Source organism: Marmota monax, unplaced genomic scaffold, assembly GCF_021218885.2.
Source record: "Marmota monax isolate L192 unplaced genomic scaffold, Marmota_monax_Labrador192_F-V1.1 WCK01_AAM20220418_F8-fsc00420, whole genome shotgun sequence".
Lineage (NCBI taxonomy): Eukaryota > Metazoa > Chordata > Mammalia > Rodentia > Sciuridae > Marmota > Marmota monax.
In genome coordinates, this window is record NW_026694467.1 from 408,923 (window position 1) to 426,459 (window position 17,537).

The following is a 17,537-nucleotide window of genomic DNA, read 5'->3' on the forward strand; positions in this document are numbered from 1 at the left end:
AAATGCTATTGCGATTAGATTAGACCTAGTCAGAAAATTTCCAAATTTTAAGATCAGCTGACTTTGGAATTTAACTCCAACTGCAAAATCTCTTAACTGTACTGCCTAGGTTACTTTTCAGATAATAAGGGGGATAGAAGTTTTTTCTGAAGTGGGGGGAACATTTTTGAAATTTTATCTACCACACTTTTCTTAGTCACTTCTTGGCTCAGAATAAAAAAAAAAAAAAACAAAAAAACAAAAAAACCCCTAATCTCTAGCTTGTACCTGCACTCATCAAGAATATGAAGAATTAATACAGTGGCTGCTTACAGAGCTCTAGAATCTAGTTAGTTGTTTGTCAAAGCTCACAGATGCTTTGTAAACAATCTTCTCATATTCAATTTTCTCCTTTAAGACAACTGTAGATCAGTTGGACTTATCCTATGTGATTTAGTTCCTCAGCATCATCCCATGGTCTAGGAATATATCTGTGAATAGATGGATTTAGAGTATTTGAGAGGCTACTGTGCACGTCTCTGATTTGCTTCTAGTAATATCCAGTTCCTTCCTGGAGAATGTCTGATAAATGACAATTCAGATTCTTTTCTTGAGTTTCCAGCTTCCTGAACTCTATAAAGGAAGTCTTTCCATTATAGTGAGATGTAGCCATTACAATACTCTTATTCAGATTGAGCCAAATCTGCTTCCCATTGGTCTGAGTTTTGGCACTATATAGAAAAATCATTCAAACAGCTCTTTTCCTCTTCTTCCTCTTGCTCCTCTTTCTACATATAACTTCTGTTTTGCTATTTTTTCCTTCGCTGGGAAGCAGCATCTGTTTTAGTCAGCTGAATTTCAGACCATGACCTCTCTGTCAAACAAAAATAAATGCTGCCCTTCTTAGACTTTTTCTCCTCCACATGTGCCCTTGACATATTTCAGGTGCATATGCATATTTCAGGTGCAAAACCATGCAGCCTATGTGTCATGGAGGTAGTAGCTGATACAGGTCACACACACTCAGAAACCTGCTCAGCATGTGAGGAAGAATGTACTTGGCTTAGCTGGATGGATTTTCTATTCATCTTTTATATGTTGGAACATGCTGTGGAATAAGGGTGGCAGGAGGCTGTGAGGCATACACCCATATAGTAATTCCAGTGTGGGCCATGTGAGGATCCAACATCTGCCCATTGGGAGGCAGTCTGGGATGACGGAAAACCAAGGATTCTCATAGGGAAGGAGCACAAACCTACATTTTTGCCTATAGTAATATGAATGGTTAACCGAGTCAAAGGCCAAGGTGATCTGGGAACTTTCAGGGCCTATTTGCTTCAAAAATAGACCTTGAAATATATGTTTATATAGTATTCTGCATACTCTAAACTTCTTACAGTTAGAGTGAATGGCATGCATTTCAGATATATTCAGGATAGGAGGTGGGGTGGGGGAGTCATCCAATGATATGCCATGTGTGGACAGTTGTTGGCTGATGTCACCTTGACGTTTGAGATATGAGTAAAATTGTCTTAGCACCCTGTTGGACAGTCTATTAATGTCTTCCCCAAGATTTCTGTGAACTCCTGTGAACTTAAAATTTCTGTGAACTCTTGATTCATCACCTGTCCCTGATACATCACCCTTCTTTAATTTTATTTTCCATGTCTGTCCCATTTTTGCTCTGTGCTTATCTAGCTCTAGAGTTCAGAACTTTCCTTTGCTTTCCACTTAAACCATCTACACAAAGCAGTTAAATATGCACCAGATTTTATGGAAGCAATGGGGAGGAGAGAAGCTGATTTAGAGCCACATTAATAATTTTAATCGAGATATTAACTGTCCCTGTCCTTAAGTGTCCTTCAGTTACTCTCACGGAGAATATCTTCCTGGCCACTTTCCTGGGCAGCCAACTTCCTGCCATATTTTTTGTGCTTTGCCTTTTCCCTTCTCATCACCTCTGCCCTCTTCTACCCCAATTCTTCAATTTCTGTTCATTTGTTTTGCACAATTATTCAATCAATTTAATCCAATGCCATTTTCTAAATGGCAACACTTATACTCAAAGGAGCTTTCCTTAACACAGTTCTGTCACATAAACTAAACACAGGCAGTTCCCTTATGAGAACTTTTTGAATAAAACTGTTTTAACCCACTATACATTATTTATTACCTGGAGGGAATTTGTTGTAAAATTGGGTGGGTATTGGTGCTATAGTTGCAGATTGCTTTTCCAGTAGATTGTGAGCTCCCTAGGACTGGAAACTTCTGTATTATTTTATAAACCCTTCAACCCCTCAGTACAGATGAGGTGCTCAGGATATCTTAAAGGTGAATTAACAGGTGTTCTCTTTCTTGATCTCTATGTTGGTTATATGTGTTTGTTTAGTTTGTGATAATTAATTGAACTATGCACTTATACGTTTTGTTTACTCTTCAGTGTATGTCTTTTATTTCAGAAGTACATAAGATGTACTAACACAATGATATAAGAATTTGTTAAGCAATAGGCTGGAATCTGGGGACTCCTAGTGAGGAACTTAGCCTATGCTTGTAGTGTACTGGGGACCTTCTTTGGATGTGGGATTCTGTGTGAAAGATTCAGTTTGTGTTGCCCCCTTCTGACTGTCCCCTATGTTCATTCATATCATTGCCTGGGCTTGCCCTTTACAGCCCCAGAACCTGGCCCATTGTTAGCTACCAGAGATTTTGCTCACATCCAATTCACTTCAAGTAAGTGGTTTTCATTTTATTTATTTTCTCAGACTGTTGATGCTGTTATCATTATTACTAGTAGTAGTATTAGTATGGGAGGGAGGACATGGAACTTCTGGTCAGGCTCCATCTAGGGATGGAATATAGGTTGCCATTTCTGTCTTTTTCACCTCGGACAGGAGTTTTCAACCTTGGCTACACTTGAATCACCTGGGAAGCTTTTACAACTACAGAGTCCTAGGGCTCCATTCCTCTCTTCCAAGAGCTTCTACTCTAATTGATTGGGGCATACAGATTTTAAGAGCTCCCAAGAGATTCTCATGGGCAGCCAAGGAAGGCAGCCCCTGATCCTGATATAATCACTTGACAAGACCTATTGAACAATGAGAATATCAGCTAGAAATAGGGAGTGAGATGCTGAGAAGTGGCATTTGGATTTTAGCTCTACTTGGGATGAATCCAGGTGGTGAGTCTGTCAGAGAATCATTGGTTTTTGCTGTATCATGTACTGATTGCCCACATCTTGTAGAATCCTCACCCATAGATCAAACTTGGCTCAGTAGGTTATAGCAGAGAAGGTCTCTTTAGATGCACAAATGAGTCCTCTTTTTATTTCTTTAACTACTTTTGTTTAAACTACTTTGAGTTATGCTATGTTTAATCACAAGATTCATGTAGGCAGGAAACTCAGTCCTTTTGGTTGGGTGGGAAAGGGAAGATACTGAAGAAAGGAGATTCAGCTGCACAGTAGAGTTTTGGTGAGGGCTCAAAAATACAAACTACAAAAGGCAAGGAAGGTAAAGCAAGATTTAGGCATCTGGAAGCTGTATAAATGTTAACTGAGGCAATAATGGGTAGCCAAACTAGAAGATGACAGAACACCCAGGAGCCACGTAGTCATGAGTGTGTGTGAGATCTGTCCATATGGAATTGACCCTACTTACAAGGTGGATGGACAGCTTTTTGGAGAGGACAAGTCTTCAGATCCAGAGTCTAAACATTTAGAAGGGAACTGTACTGAAGGTGAAGAGGAAGTGGTTGGTTAGGTTATTTTCCTGCAGGCTCAGACCCTGTGAAACAGATTAGAAATCCCAAAGAAGATGCGAGGTGCAGCTGGGATAGTAGACGTGCTTTATTTCGAGACGGCATCAGCTCCCTGAGTCTTTCCACAGGCCTTTTTTATGTTCAGGCCAAACAAAGAATACACAGTGCCAACAGGTTATGTTTTAGTCAGCTATTTTGCTGCTGTGACTAAATGAACCGACAGGACAACTGTAGAAGAGGAAAAGTTTATTTAAGGGCTCACAGTTTCAGAGGTCTTAATCCATAGACAGGAGGCTCCATTCCTTGGGGCTCCAGGTGAGGCAGAACAACAAGGCAGAAGAGTGTGGCAGAGGGAACCAGCTCACATGATGATCAAGAAGCAGAGAGAGATAGACTCCATTTTCCAGATACAAAATACACACCCATAGTCATGCCCCCAATGAACCAATTCCTTTAGCCACACCCCACCCACCTCTAGTTCCCACCAAGTTAATCCTATCAATGATCAATTAGCTGATTAGGTTAAGGCTATAGTCCAATCATTTCTCCTTCAAGCCTTCTTGCATTGTTCCACATGTGATCTTTTGGGGAATACCACATCAAAACTATAACAGGTTACATAAATGAGTGCATGCCCACAAGCAGATATTTATAACTGTGAGTACATTTGCTGAATCATGGTGTTTGTGACCTTGACTACAAACTAAAACATAGTTTGGCCAAAAGTCTTGCAGAGGAAGCCTAATTATACCCATGTTGGACCTCCCCTGTAACCCATGGGTTGATACTTAATGCTTAACTGGCACTTTAAGTCAGGTATCAACATAAGACATCATGAACTGTGTCTGATAGTCCTTAAGATTAGAACACTGATTCAATTCTGAGATGCAAGAGATCTTCTCACTGCTGCTAACCATACAATATCTGACAAGACTGGTGAACAAGGGCAGGGCTGGGCCTACTGCTGAGGTCACCAGTGGGACCAGTGGTAACTGGAGAGGGCACCAACAGGTGAGAGAACATGCTGTGGGAATACATGAAGCCTAAGTGATCATCCTGAAGGCCTGGAGTAAGTTGACTTCTTTCTTCCTTATTTTTTTTCCTTATCTTCTAGTTATTAAATGGTTCACCTGTCCCTTGCTTTTTGATCAGTGATGTCTGCCACAAGTGCTGGAAACATAATTTCTCTGCTTATTATATACATGGCAGATTCGTGATCTGATCTTCTTGCCTTCAGTGGTCATTGAAGACTTGTCAGGAAGGATTGAAGTGCTTGTCTGTGGAAAGTTCTGCGGCAAGTTTTGAGACTTATCACTGATCTGACCCTTAAAGATGTTACCCTGCTGTGCCACCCATCCCCACATGGCTTCTAGTTTCTCTTTTCTCCTTTCCTCTTTCCCTATACCCACCCCATCTTCATTCATATTATAGAAGAACTACCCTTTTACTTTCAAGACCTATAAACACCTCTTTCAAGAAACCATTTCATATTCTCCCAGTGGGGAATTCCTTCTCTCCTACTCATTCCCAACACAGATTGTAGTACTAGTTTTGCTCTGAGACCAAAATTTAATGAACATTTGCAGCATTACTAATGTAACTATTATATGATTAGAAATTAAAATGCTGCTAATGTTAGTTACCTTGGGCTAAGTTAATAACTATATATTTATCTCATTTATTCCACTCAACAATTCTATCAGATGGGTGTTGTTATTGATCCTAAAGTGATTTTTAGAGACTAACTGGGTACAGGAGTGGTATATAAACCAAGATACTGTTTACTTGCTTACTTCACTAGCCTGGGAGCTCATAGAACACAGGAATGTGTTTCTATAGGATTCATGAGTACTATTTTGCATCCAGTAGAAAGCCTAGTTATGCTGTTTTCTTATGACACTATGACCCTCTTCCTGAATATGCATAATGTTTATTGGATTGTTTCCTTTGATTTATGTAAATGGGAACATGCAGACTTAGGAAAATGTAGTGATAAATGGTTCCAGTGAAAATGGCTAATGTGATTTGCTTGTTTAAATTTGAAAATGTATAGTTTGGATCAGTATTAATTTTAGGCACATAGTACATTTTAGTGCTGCCTCTAGGGTGTATGGAAATGAGAAAATATTTTTCGTGTTGTATGTTTTGTGGGTTTTTTGGGGGTATGGTTTGAATCATCCTAAATATATTTATATTAAGTCAACATGTCATGTTCATCTGGCAGCCTGCTCTTGTGTAATACTACTAAAGCATAGCACCCCAGAGGGTGGAAGCGATCTGCTCCAGACAAAAACTGGAACCCACATAGGACTAAGACAGATTCAGGGTGCCCCCAGGTAGTGCTCCTGTCCTGGCTCTCACAGAGAAGGACATAGGGAATGCAAAGGGGCTCCAAAACAGAGAAGTACGCCAAGGTGTGGGCCAGGCAGGATCCTACTTGCCTGAATTGATATTGTGGTACTATTTAGACAAATACTATAGAAAATCATGATTATGATTATTGTGAGAGGGGGTTTATACACATAATCAGACTGTATTCAGTAGGTGTGTAATAAATACCATAATACCTTAGAACTGTACAAAATTACTCTGAATCTATAACTTTACAATCAATTTGTTGCTTTCTTATGAAATCTGTGATTGGACAAGCAACTAGTCTGGACTTATTTTCCTCGTTCATTTAAGGGAGAGTGATGACTCTCTGTCAGGGTCATGTGCCTAAGAGCTGTTAGGATTATAATTGCCTGCATTTATTGAATTCTTATTTGTGCCAGACACTGTTCTAAATGCATTACATGGATTATCCAATTTATAGTTCACAAACTAGTTGTGATGAGCTGTCTTACTCTTGTTTCTATGGATGAGAAAAATGAGACACAGAGAGTTCCCCTGTGGACTCAGAATCCTATGCCAGGGTTGTCATGCTATATCACCTGGTTTGGCTTGTTTCAACCCTATCTGCAGGGTAGAATTACTTGAGGAGATTTTAAAGGTACCAATGGCCAGGCATTACCCTCCCCCCCCCCCAGAAATTCTAATTTAATTGGCCTGAAGTAAGGCAGAAGTATCCATCCTTTTCACTGCTTCCCAGGTGATTCTCATGGGCAGCCAGACTGAGTACTAACAGAGAGCAGGCATCCTGCACACTGGTGTTGAATCTCAATCGAGGGACCCAACCTTGGCAGCACTAAATGAGTAAATGTGCCCAAGTGCATTTCAAAACTAAGTACTTCACACGTACAAAAAAATTCAGTCAAGTAACTACTTCTACCACTGGATATTGGGTAAGCTAACGTCTAAAAATATCTAATATTTATCCAGGGTCTTCATATTACTGACCACAGTAATGAATATGTACAGAGCATCTTCTAAGCAGAGTCATGGTAGGAAGGTTAGAGGGAGGATGATAGGATAGTACAAGTGGTCTGGTAAAGTGTTTATCGAGCAAATATTTAGAATTGCTAGGGCAAGGTGTTTTAGTCAGCATTTGTATCCATGTGACCATAGTACACAACAAGAACAACTTAAAAGGAGAAAAAGTTTATTTAGAGCTCACAATTTTAGAGGTCTCAATCCATAGATAACCACTCCATAACTTTGGGTGCAAGGTAAGGCAACATATCATGGGAAAGAGCCCAGTAGAAGAAAGCTGCTCATCTTATGGTAGGGTCAGGAAGGAGGTAGGGAGAGGGAGAGGGAGAGGGAGAGGAAGAGGGAGAGGGAGAAATGTGACTATGTGACCCATTCCTCCAGCCACATTTCACCTGAGAGGGAGAGGCAGACAGAGAGGGGGAGGGGCAGGGGGATGGGGAGGGAGAGGGGGAGGGGGAGGGAGAGGGAGAAATGTGACCCATTTCCTCCAGCCACATTCCACCTGCCTACAGTTACCACCTAGTCAGTCCATTCAAACTCAGATGGACTGAGGAAGTTAGGGTTCTCGTAATCTAATCATTTCACATCTGAATGTTTCTGCATTAGTAGGAGTTTTTGGAGTGTACCTCACATCCAGACCATAACATATGGTGATAATGAAATGTAGACTGATTCTTAATAGTTTTATTATTGCTAATATTCTCTACAATGTTCCATCTTATTGCTGGAACCTGGGGAGAGCCACTCTTATCTTGCCCCTTGGCAGCTACCACTTGGTATGTTACTGCTATGGTTCTTGTATATACTGTCACAATGATAAATTAGATGTTCAAATATAAAAATGAAATTATTCACAATTATATAAACACCATATAGTATATTTGGAAAAATCATATTTAAGTTTTTTAAAAAAAATTTATTTATGCACTTAAATAACTATATGAAGACAGTTGTGGAAACAAAGATATGTTTTGAGAAAAATGTCAATATCTGCATTTCCCTGATGGAAAACAGAAGAAAGATAAAAGGAGTTGAGGCACAGGACATTTACGTTATTTTCCCAGGGTCACCTAACTAGGAAGTAGCTAAGCCTGTACTTGGCCATGTGGTTTGTGTGTGAAACTATGTTCTCAAGCCTCTGCAGTACTGCCTTTTAAGTAAGGTAGTAAGAGGAGGAACCAAATATTTTTACTCAGTATACTGCACTCACTTCTTTATCATCTCCATTTCCCTCTTTGGTTCTTCCCACCTTCTCTGCACACAGCTTATTGGACCTCCATTCAAGACTGTGACCTGAATGCTTCTTCCTGGTTCAGCCATGGGTGCCTCACTCAACATTTGCCATTCCCACGTCCAAAGCCTGGTTATTTGTGTCAGTATTCACAAATCTATCACACTAGAGGCCTGTTTGGGATTGTTTTACAGCCTCCCCAGTCAAAGATGTTGCACTAGGGCACATCCAAGCTTCTCTCTGAGTCCCCTTCCGTCTACTGAGTGCTTCTTTGCTTGCCACAATCTTAAATCTGAACATAAAGTTTGATGGCATCAGAAGAAATCTGAATTTAAATCTAGTGACTGTGTGACCTACCTTGGACAGGTTAGCAAACCATATATATATATATATATATATGGTCATTATTATTTTGCATGTCTTTCTGTCTAGATTCAGTGAGAGATAAAAGTCTTGGGTTAAGGAAATATGTTTCATGTCATCTGTGTTTGAAATTAGAAAGTTAAAATGATTCACTGGTGAGAACTGAATTGTGTCCTCCTGACTTAAATTCTTGTATTGAAGAATTTAATCCTCCATTTCTGCATTTGGACGTAGGCCCTTTAAAGAAAGAATTAAAATTAAACGAGGTCATAAGTGGGAGGTCCTAATCCAGTATGAACAATGTCCTTGCAAGAAGAGGAAAAGACAACAGGGAGCCCTGTACATAAAGAAAAGGCCGTGTGAGTATGCAGAGAGAAGGTGTCTATCTGTAAGCCAAGGAGAGAGGCCACAGGAGAAATGAAGCTGAAGCTCTGATCTCAGACTTCCATTTCCTTGAACTGAGAAAAAAAATAAGTTTCTGTTGTTTAAGCCCAGTCTGTGCAATTTTTTTCATGGCAGCTCTAGCAAATTGATACGATTGCCTTTGTGCTGTACATCCTATTGAAAGATGATTATTTCTATTGTGTTCATTTCATCATGGATGGAAAGTAGCATATACCTGAGAAACAGTCAAGGCTGGGTATATGTTTGTATTCTCATACTCAAAGTAACTCTCATTTCATGACAAGAAAAAGATTATCACCTTAATGTTCAGGAGAAGATTTTTATCTCTAATGACATAAATTGCATAAACATCATCTTTCTGGAAGGAAAAATAAATTGGTTTTCTCTTTGTACTCCACACTTGGTCTTTTGTGTCTTTTAAGGAAACTGATCCTTTAAAAACACTTTACTGTTTGTCCCAACTTTATTGTTATTATTAAGTCTTTTTGCTTGGCAGGAATCCAAGGTGGTAGCTTATGCAATCCTCCTTCCCTTAATTGGACCCAGTATTGAGTGACATCTCAAACGATCTTAAATTAATAACAATGACAAATTGCCCTCAGTTGGCACTGGTACATAAAAAGAAACACTTGCATTAAACAAATGTTATGTCATCAAGAAACCCATTAATAGTTCTGCCAGTGATCATAGCTGTATAATTTTTCTCATCACTGTTAATAACCAGCAAAGTTATAATTGCATACGGAGCTTAATTAAAATTTCCTATTCTATTAATGAGTGCCCAGGCTTCAGATCTCCCATTAAATGGCTTGCAAAGTTTAGGCCATATTTCTTGAGGTGCCAATTCTTAGAACATATGAGAAGGTATGAACAGAGATGAACTTGGACTGTAAAATCTCAATATGCTGCAATTATTAATCATAGGATATTAGATATGAGATTGGTCTTACTCATTATTTAACCTAATTCTAGTATGTTAAGTTGACTTTATTTCACTTATTTATATCTGTTACATACAATGTGAAATAAATAATAAGAGAAAAACCGTCTATTTCCAAAGTCAATAAAGCTTTTACTCAGCAGATAAACCCCTCCCCTAAGTCCATCAGCTCTTTTCATTTTTACAAATTCCTCCTCTCCATATATATATTGTGGTACAGACTGGACATGTGCTCCACAGCCCACCTTCTTTTCTTCTTGGGTACTCATCTATCTTCCAGTCTCCTTTATCTGGTTGGCACCAGGGACTATGTGACTTATTCTTGCCTATGTCCATGAGCAGAAGCCACATTGTCAGTACAAGTAGCAGTCAAGAGCAAGTGAGCCTTATCCACACTTTCACTCCCTCCATCTGTTTTCTGGAGCAGGGGGATCTAGAGAATGAGGTACTAGGAAGTGATGGAACCACTAATTGGAAGGATCCCCAGTCCCTAAATCACACTATGTAGAGTTGAGTTCACTTGCTGTTCCCTCTTCCCACCCTCACAGTGATGGAGTGGGAAATTAACCTTTGTTTGTTTCACCTGCTGATATATTAGGATTGTTTTGTAGTACTTAGCCAACTCTAGTACATATATTTAACCCAGTTTCATGGTTAGTTGCTTTCTTTACATTTATAAGTTTCTGTGGACTATATGGTCTTCCATGTGGTACAGAGTTATAACTTTTATATTATTGCATATCAAGTGATATGCTCACTAGCATAACAGATTTTTCCTGTACTGCGTAAGTTGTTTTTGTGCTTTCTTCTTTATGGGATATCTTCATTCATATAGCATATTTCTACTGAATTATGTTATGAAATTGCTTTTTTTATACTCACATGCCAGTTTATATCAGCTCTTGCCATTATAAAATATAACAGTCACAATCAACTTCTAAAATTGAAAATGTATTTGTTTTTTAAAAATTGACTTGACATTAAATGATATTTAATATATAAATATTATACAAACACATTAACTTTATGCTTCTTTAGTGACTGATGTGTTTTATATTTTCCCTGTGTGTTTATTTATTACTCCTTTCATATAGAATAATTAATAGCATTCATTGAAGAACATACAACTCCTCAATTTATCAGCTGACACAACTGAGAAGTGAGGAGATTAGTAAGAGGAGATAATATTAAGAAATGAATGAATTAGTATGGGAAACAGACCTCTTAATTTAAATACAGGAATTTTCCTACTATGGCATAACCTCTATATTTATGATCTATGGTATGTCATTCTGGTCTTTATGACTATCATCCTGTAAAGAATGATTATGATATAAATAAAACATGCATCTCACACTAGATCATTCATTCCCTGTCACTTAATAGATAAGGTGAATAAAACAAAGGCCTCCAGGCTCTCAGTGGCAGCACAACTGTCATGGTCAAGTTCACCCCAGACGAATAGAGCCAAGCACAACAAGGTATTCCATAATCTAGCCTCCTAAGTTGTCAATCAGGTAGATGAATGGATGAATTTTAGATGGCTGATGAAGTATTAGTAATTGAATGATTGATTATAAGAGTCAGGAAGTGAGGTGGAGACATATGATACTTGAAAAGTCATGGGTGATCTTGAGCAGAGAGGTTACTTAAAGAAGTGGAAGATAAGATTGGAAAAACAAGTTAGAGTTGGTGCAAATCAATTCAGTAAATAAGTATTGAGTTTCACACACTGCCCTAGCTACTTGGTTACTGGCTTGATGAGAGACAAATCAGATAAAGTTTTTGTTGAATTATTACAGAAATAAGGGTTAGCAAAGAAAACACAAGACTTTGGAATTAGCCTTGGATTTGAGACTCCAGTCTAAGTTTTATGAGCTTGGACAAGATGCATGATATCTCAATTTAGCTTTTCTCCTCTGTGAATTCAGAATGATTGCTAGCACACATATTTGTTGAGAAGCTAACCTGGGATTTTACCCATAAAGATTATAATGCACTTCCTGGTGCATAGTGTGTCCAATAAGTTATTATTATTATTATTATTATTATTATTATTATTATTATTAACAAAGTAGCATTAACTGTGGAGACAAACTGAAAATATATCTGTTACATCATGATTAAATGCAACTGTAGAAACACAAGATACAGAGTTAGCAAAGAAGAGAGGTTGGGGATGCAGTTAACCTGAAAGTAGATTGAATTATTATTACATATTATTAACCCCTTCTGCATCCATGGCCTTTGACACATGACTTATATGGTTCATCCATCTCCATGGGAAAATCATGCTTCCTTTACTTTGTCTAATCATGCTTTCTAAATTGAACCATCGATGTTAGCAAACACGAGGCAAACATAAGCTTGACATCTGCTGATAGAATTGTGCCTGTGGTTTCTTGCAGTTGTACTAAGGCATGTGAAGAACGTGTCCTGCTAACCTTACTGCCCCAGCAGGAAGTTGAGAGACAGGTAGACAATTGGAGGTGACCTAAGTCCACAGAGCTGTAGCTTGAAGCAGAGTTATCTCTAAATCCAGCTTAGACAGCTCATTCCCAATCTCATGAGTGAGAAATAAATGCTCATTGTTATATGCCATTAGATATGGAAGTTGTTCTTTCCAGAGCAATGTTTGATATGGGATGTTCAAAGATGATCTTTTAGAAGAAGTAGCTTATAAATTGGATTTTAAAGGAGAAACAGGAATTCACTAGAAGGAAAAATGGTGTAAGGATATTCCAGAAGAAATAACATCAAGTATAAAAATTCTGAGCTAATGATTTATCACTTTAGTATTTGAGTCCTAATATGAGCATATAAAGTTAATAAAGGAAGTATGGAAATAAGATGATGGGCATAAGGGTTAAACAGAGGCCTCAGGATGGTGTTTTATATAACAAACAAATGGAAAAGATGATGAATTATTTACTAACTTAAATTATGGATTAACTGGTTGCTTCACTTCTCTGATTTGTGGTCTTGTACTTTTTTTTTTTTTTAAGAAGGTTTAGATTAAACCGTAAGGCCCCTTCTAGTTGTAACATCCTATTGTATGACAAAGTAATAGTTGTAAATCCTTGAAGTCTCTTCTTGGTATTCTTTTTGCTATGGGGTTTACCCAAATATAATATATCCTATAGCATCTGTGGGAGCATTTCATTACTGAAAAGTTGCTTCTCAGCATACACATATACAAAGCTCCAAGGAACATTTTAATTGAAAGGGTATATGACTCCACTGCAACCTTTTGTGGGGTTGACTGACACAGAACCACAAGATTATGTTAAAACTGTAGCTAATTGAATAGTTCTATGATCTCTCTTGCTAGGCTTTTTAAAAATTTATTCTACTTTGTTATATATGACAGCAGAATGCAATTCAATTCATATCACACAAATAGAGCACAATTTTTCATGTCTCTGGTTGGACACAAAGGAGAGTCACACCATTCGGGGGTTTTCATTCATGTACTTAGGGTAGTGATGTCTAGACTCCTATACTATAAGAATTAAAATCAAGAATCAATAAATGGGATGGATTCAAACTAAAAAAGCTTGTTCTCAGCAAAAGAAACAATCAGTGATGTGAATAGAGAGCCTACAGAATGGTAGCAAATTTTTATCACACATGCATCAGATAGAGCACTAATCTCTAGGATATATAAAGAACTAAAAAATCTTAACACCAAAAAACCCAAAATAACCCAATCAATAAATGGGCCAAGGAACTGAACAGACATTTCTCAGAAGATGATATACAATCACTCAACAAATATATGAAAACATGTTCAACATTTCTAACAATTAGAGAAATGCAAATCAAAACCAGTGTAAGATTTCATCTCACTCTTGCTAGGCTTTTTACATGGTCACCTGATGAACTATAAATCTAACTAGATTTACACAACAGGAGTAGAATCCTTTATGAGTTCATGGTCAGAGAGAATCTATTGTCATTTGGGTTCTCAGAGCAGGATTCTGTAAATCCTGATTTGAATAATTGCTTCCTGAATAGTAAAATTATTGGGAGCCCATGAGAAATTAATTCTCATTCTGAAGAGGAGATGAATTTTCCAGTTTGCTATATATTTCTAAAGATAACAGGCATCATATCAGCCAGCAGCTCTTAAATTTTTTGTTAGAGTTTCACTTATATGACAAAAAAATACAACGAAAACTATTTTTTATTTGACCAATTTTGTAAGGAGAAAAATATCCTTTGTTTATTTGTGAAGAAATGTTACTGTAGGAGCAAATGATGAGGAAAATTTTTATCAATGTCTTAGCAGTGGTCAAAAGCAGGAGCAATGCATTATCTTTTACTTAGAAAATATAACTTAAAATCTAGGTATTTGATATGTGTCAGCAAATACCCTGATAAATGAGTAAAGTTGTTTGGTAGATTTTAAAAAATATCCCACAACAACCATAATTAATCATGGTAAAATAAAACCCATGGGGCTTCAAAATTGAAAAGCAAGAATATCAGGAAATGAAGACCATGACCTACTGGAAAATAATATTGATGAAGCATTGGCAATGTTATCATATTATTGAAGATCTGCATGTATTCATTGATATTAGGTGCTTTACAGGATTGCTAAGAATTGTGGAGGAGAGAAACTTATAATACTGACCTAATAAAGTTTGCAAAACCCAAATCCCCATTTGAATTATTGTTTTGAATTTTTATTAGCCTTTAATAACTAATTCAGGAGGACAGTACTCATAAGTCACCTTTACCATTGCAAACATGAGTCTACTCTAGGATTGCATACCATTCACCTCAAAACTAAAGAAAGTTTATAATCCAGGAGAAAGATGTTATGAGTTCTGTTGCAGACCAATTGCCTGATGCTTATTATGGGGAAGTGTTACCAAGCAAGGGCTTGTTGTCTCTCCTATAATCTGTATGAGACTGCATTTTTGGTGAAAACTGGATCTTATTATTTTAATGGATCACTGTCCATTAATATGGTTCTCACCTGAGTCACCAGGTATGGGGAATGAATGTAGGGACTCAAAAAGTATTTACCCTAAACACTTTTTTTAACAGCCTTATTGAAGTGTAATTGATAAGTAACTCTAAATATTTAAGGTTTACAATTTAATGAGTTGGTGTATATTAAAAATACCCAGCACACTTCCACCACAATCAAGGTAATGAACATATCTCTCACCTTCCAGTTTTTTCTTGTCTGTGTGAGTGAATATGTGTATGTGTATGTATGTGTGCATTAAGAGCTCTTAATATGAGGTCAATCCTCTAACACATTTTGACATACAAAGAGCATTATTAAATATAGGTACCATGATAAGTAAGTTTTCCCTGATTTATTATTCATCTGGCATAACAGAAATTTTGTACCCATTGAAAACAATATGGTTCTCACCTAAGTCAGAGGGAGGAAGAGACTATTATTAATTGCTCACCAAATATCAGGAATTTTGCTAGATGTTTTATATATGCTATTATATTTAGTCTTTTAACTAGTTTATGAGATATTTGTTATTTAGCTTAACTTAAATATTAGGGAGCAGAGACTCGGAAAGCTTTAGATCTAGTTTATATGACTGATAAATAGGAGCTTGGATTTGAGCCAGTGTCTTTTAGCTTCAAAACCTGTTTGTTTGTTTTTTTCCCCTCCACTTTCTTGTCTACCACAAAGTTTGCATTCTTCCCCAACATTTAGGACATGTATTTTTCAAACACTCTTGCCAGCCTTCTGACAAATTTGCTCATGACCTTAACCCTGTTCTGGGACTGCAGCAGGCACAAAGGCAGACCAACAATGAATGGCCCGCATTAAGGTTTAGCACATGGCATGAGTCTCTTGAGGGCTTTTTAGAAATAGGATTTACTAATTCCAGGTTCTTCATGTGACAAGACAAGAAAAAAATGTGGATTTTTTTTTTCGTCTTCTTTTTAAAAATCAAAGGAATAGAGGACTTAGTAAGTGTCATCAACTAATCCTTTGAAAAGAAGACCAACAAGAGGAACATTTAGCTTCCTGGGGATATGATGACATTTCAAAGCCAGTAATATCACATTTCATCTCCCTTAATCCCACAGGTCTATCCCACCCAGAATGTCACTGGAGAATTCTAATGTTTCTGAGAGCAGACTATCAAAGAACTGAAAATGAATAAGTCATAATACTGGGCAGAGTCTTTAGCCAATTTGCTTTTTGGAGTATCATGCTCCAGAGGCAACTCTACAGAGAAGACAGGTGAATATAAACACCTCGCTCCTATGAGCATAGCGCCAGGAACCCTGCCAGATAATTTATGTGCATAAGTGTCTATAATTAAACATGTTCATACATATTCATTTACATGCTCTTAATTTTAGAGAACAGAGAAGTGAATAAATTGATCGGTAATTTGATTGTATTTGAGTCAGCTGGTTCTCTAAGTTCCTTATAAATGTCCCACTCCTAGAATTCAGCCAGATACCTTTCAGAGCAATAGATTTAATGATGTTGAGTAACTTCACCATTCATTCAGTCAAACACTTCACTTATTCATTCATTAGTTATAACAGACACATTGTCAAGTGATTGGATCTGCAACTTCTACTCTTGGGTGGGTAAAAAAGTCTGATCATGTGGGCATTGACTACAGGACAACAACATGGTCAAGTACTAAAGTTATCCTATATGGCTGAGGGTTCCAGAATCATTTTTCATAGATGGAGAAACCTGAGCTGCTTTTTGAAGCAGGGTTAAGAGTTTTCTGGACGATGGAACATGGAAGGCATTTCAGTCAGGTGAGACACAGCAATAAGGACTCTGGTCCTTTAACTTCCCATCTATTGGAAGAAAATGGAAAGAGTGGTTGAAATAAAAGACTAGTTATGGGGTGCAGGGAGAGTGTCAGACAGGGAGAGTATCAGATGGTGAATGGTCTTTTGTATTAAGGAGTTGTAGCTTATCTCTTCTAAAACCTAAGGTGAGGTGTGGGAAGGTTTTCAGCCTGGGGGTGATATTGTACATTTTCATCTCATAAAGATTACTCAGGCTTCTCTGTAAGAGGCAGATTGGGACAGACTCCAGGCAAGTAGTTCAGTTATGGGCTATTAGGGGAATTCACACAGGAACAGGGCAGCTCAGAGCTTAATTTACGATAACAGAGACTGTGAGAATGAGGGTAAGGTTTGATAGATATGAGGCAGGTCCAAATTGTACAATTTGGAGATATTATGGTAAGTGAGGAGGGTAAAGCAATTTCCATTTAGGTAATCAGATGATTGGAAGGATATCCATGAGGAGGACAATGACAAGAAAATTTGGAGAAGGAATGTATACCAAATTAGTCTGGGAATGGGATAAGTTTAAGTCACAGAATTTGTGCTGAGTTTTAGCCACACTATCAAACTACCAAAAATCAACTCATAAAATATAATCCATTTTTTTATTCTGGCATAAGTTTATCTCTTGTTCTCTGCTCCTTTATTCCTGGACATACTTATACTTCACTTTTAAGG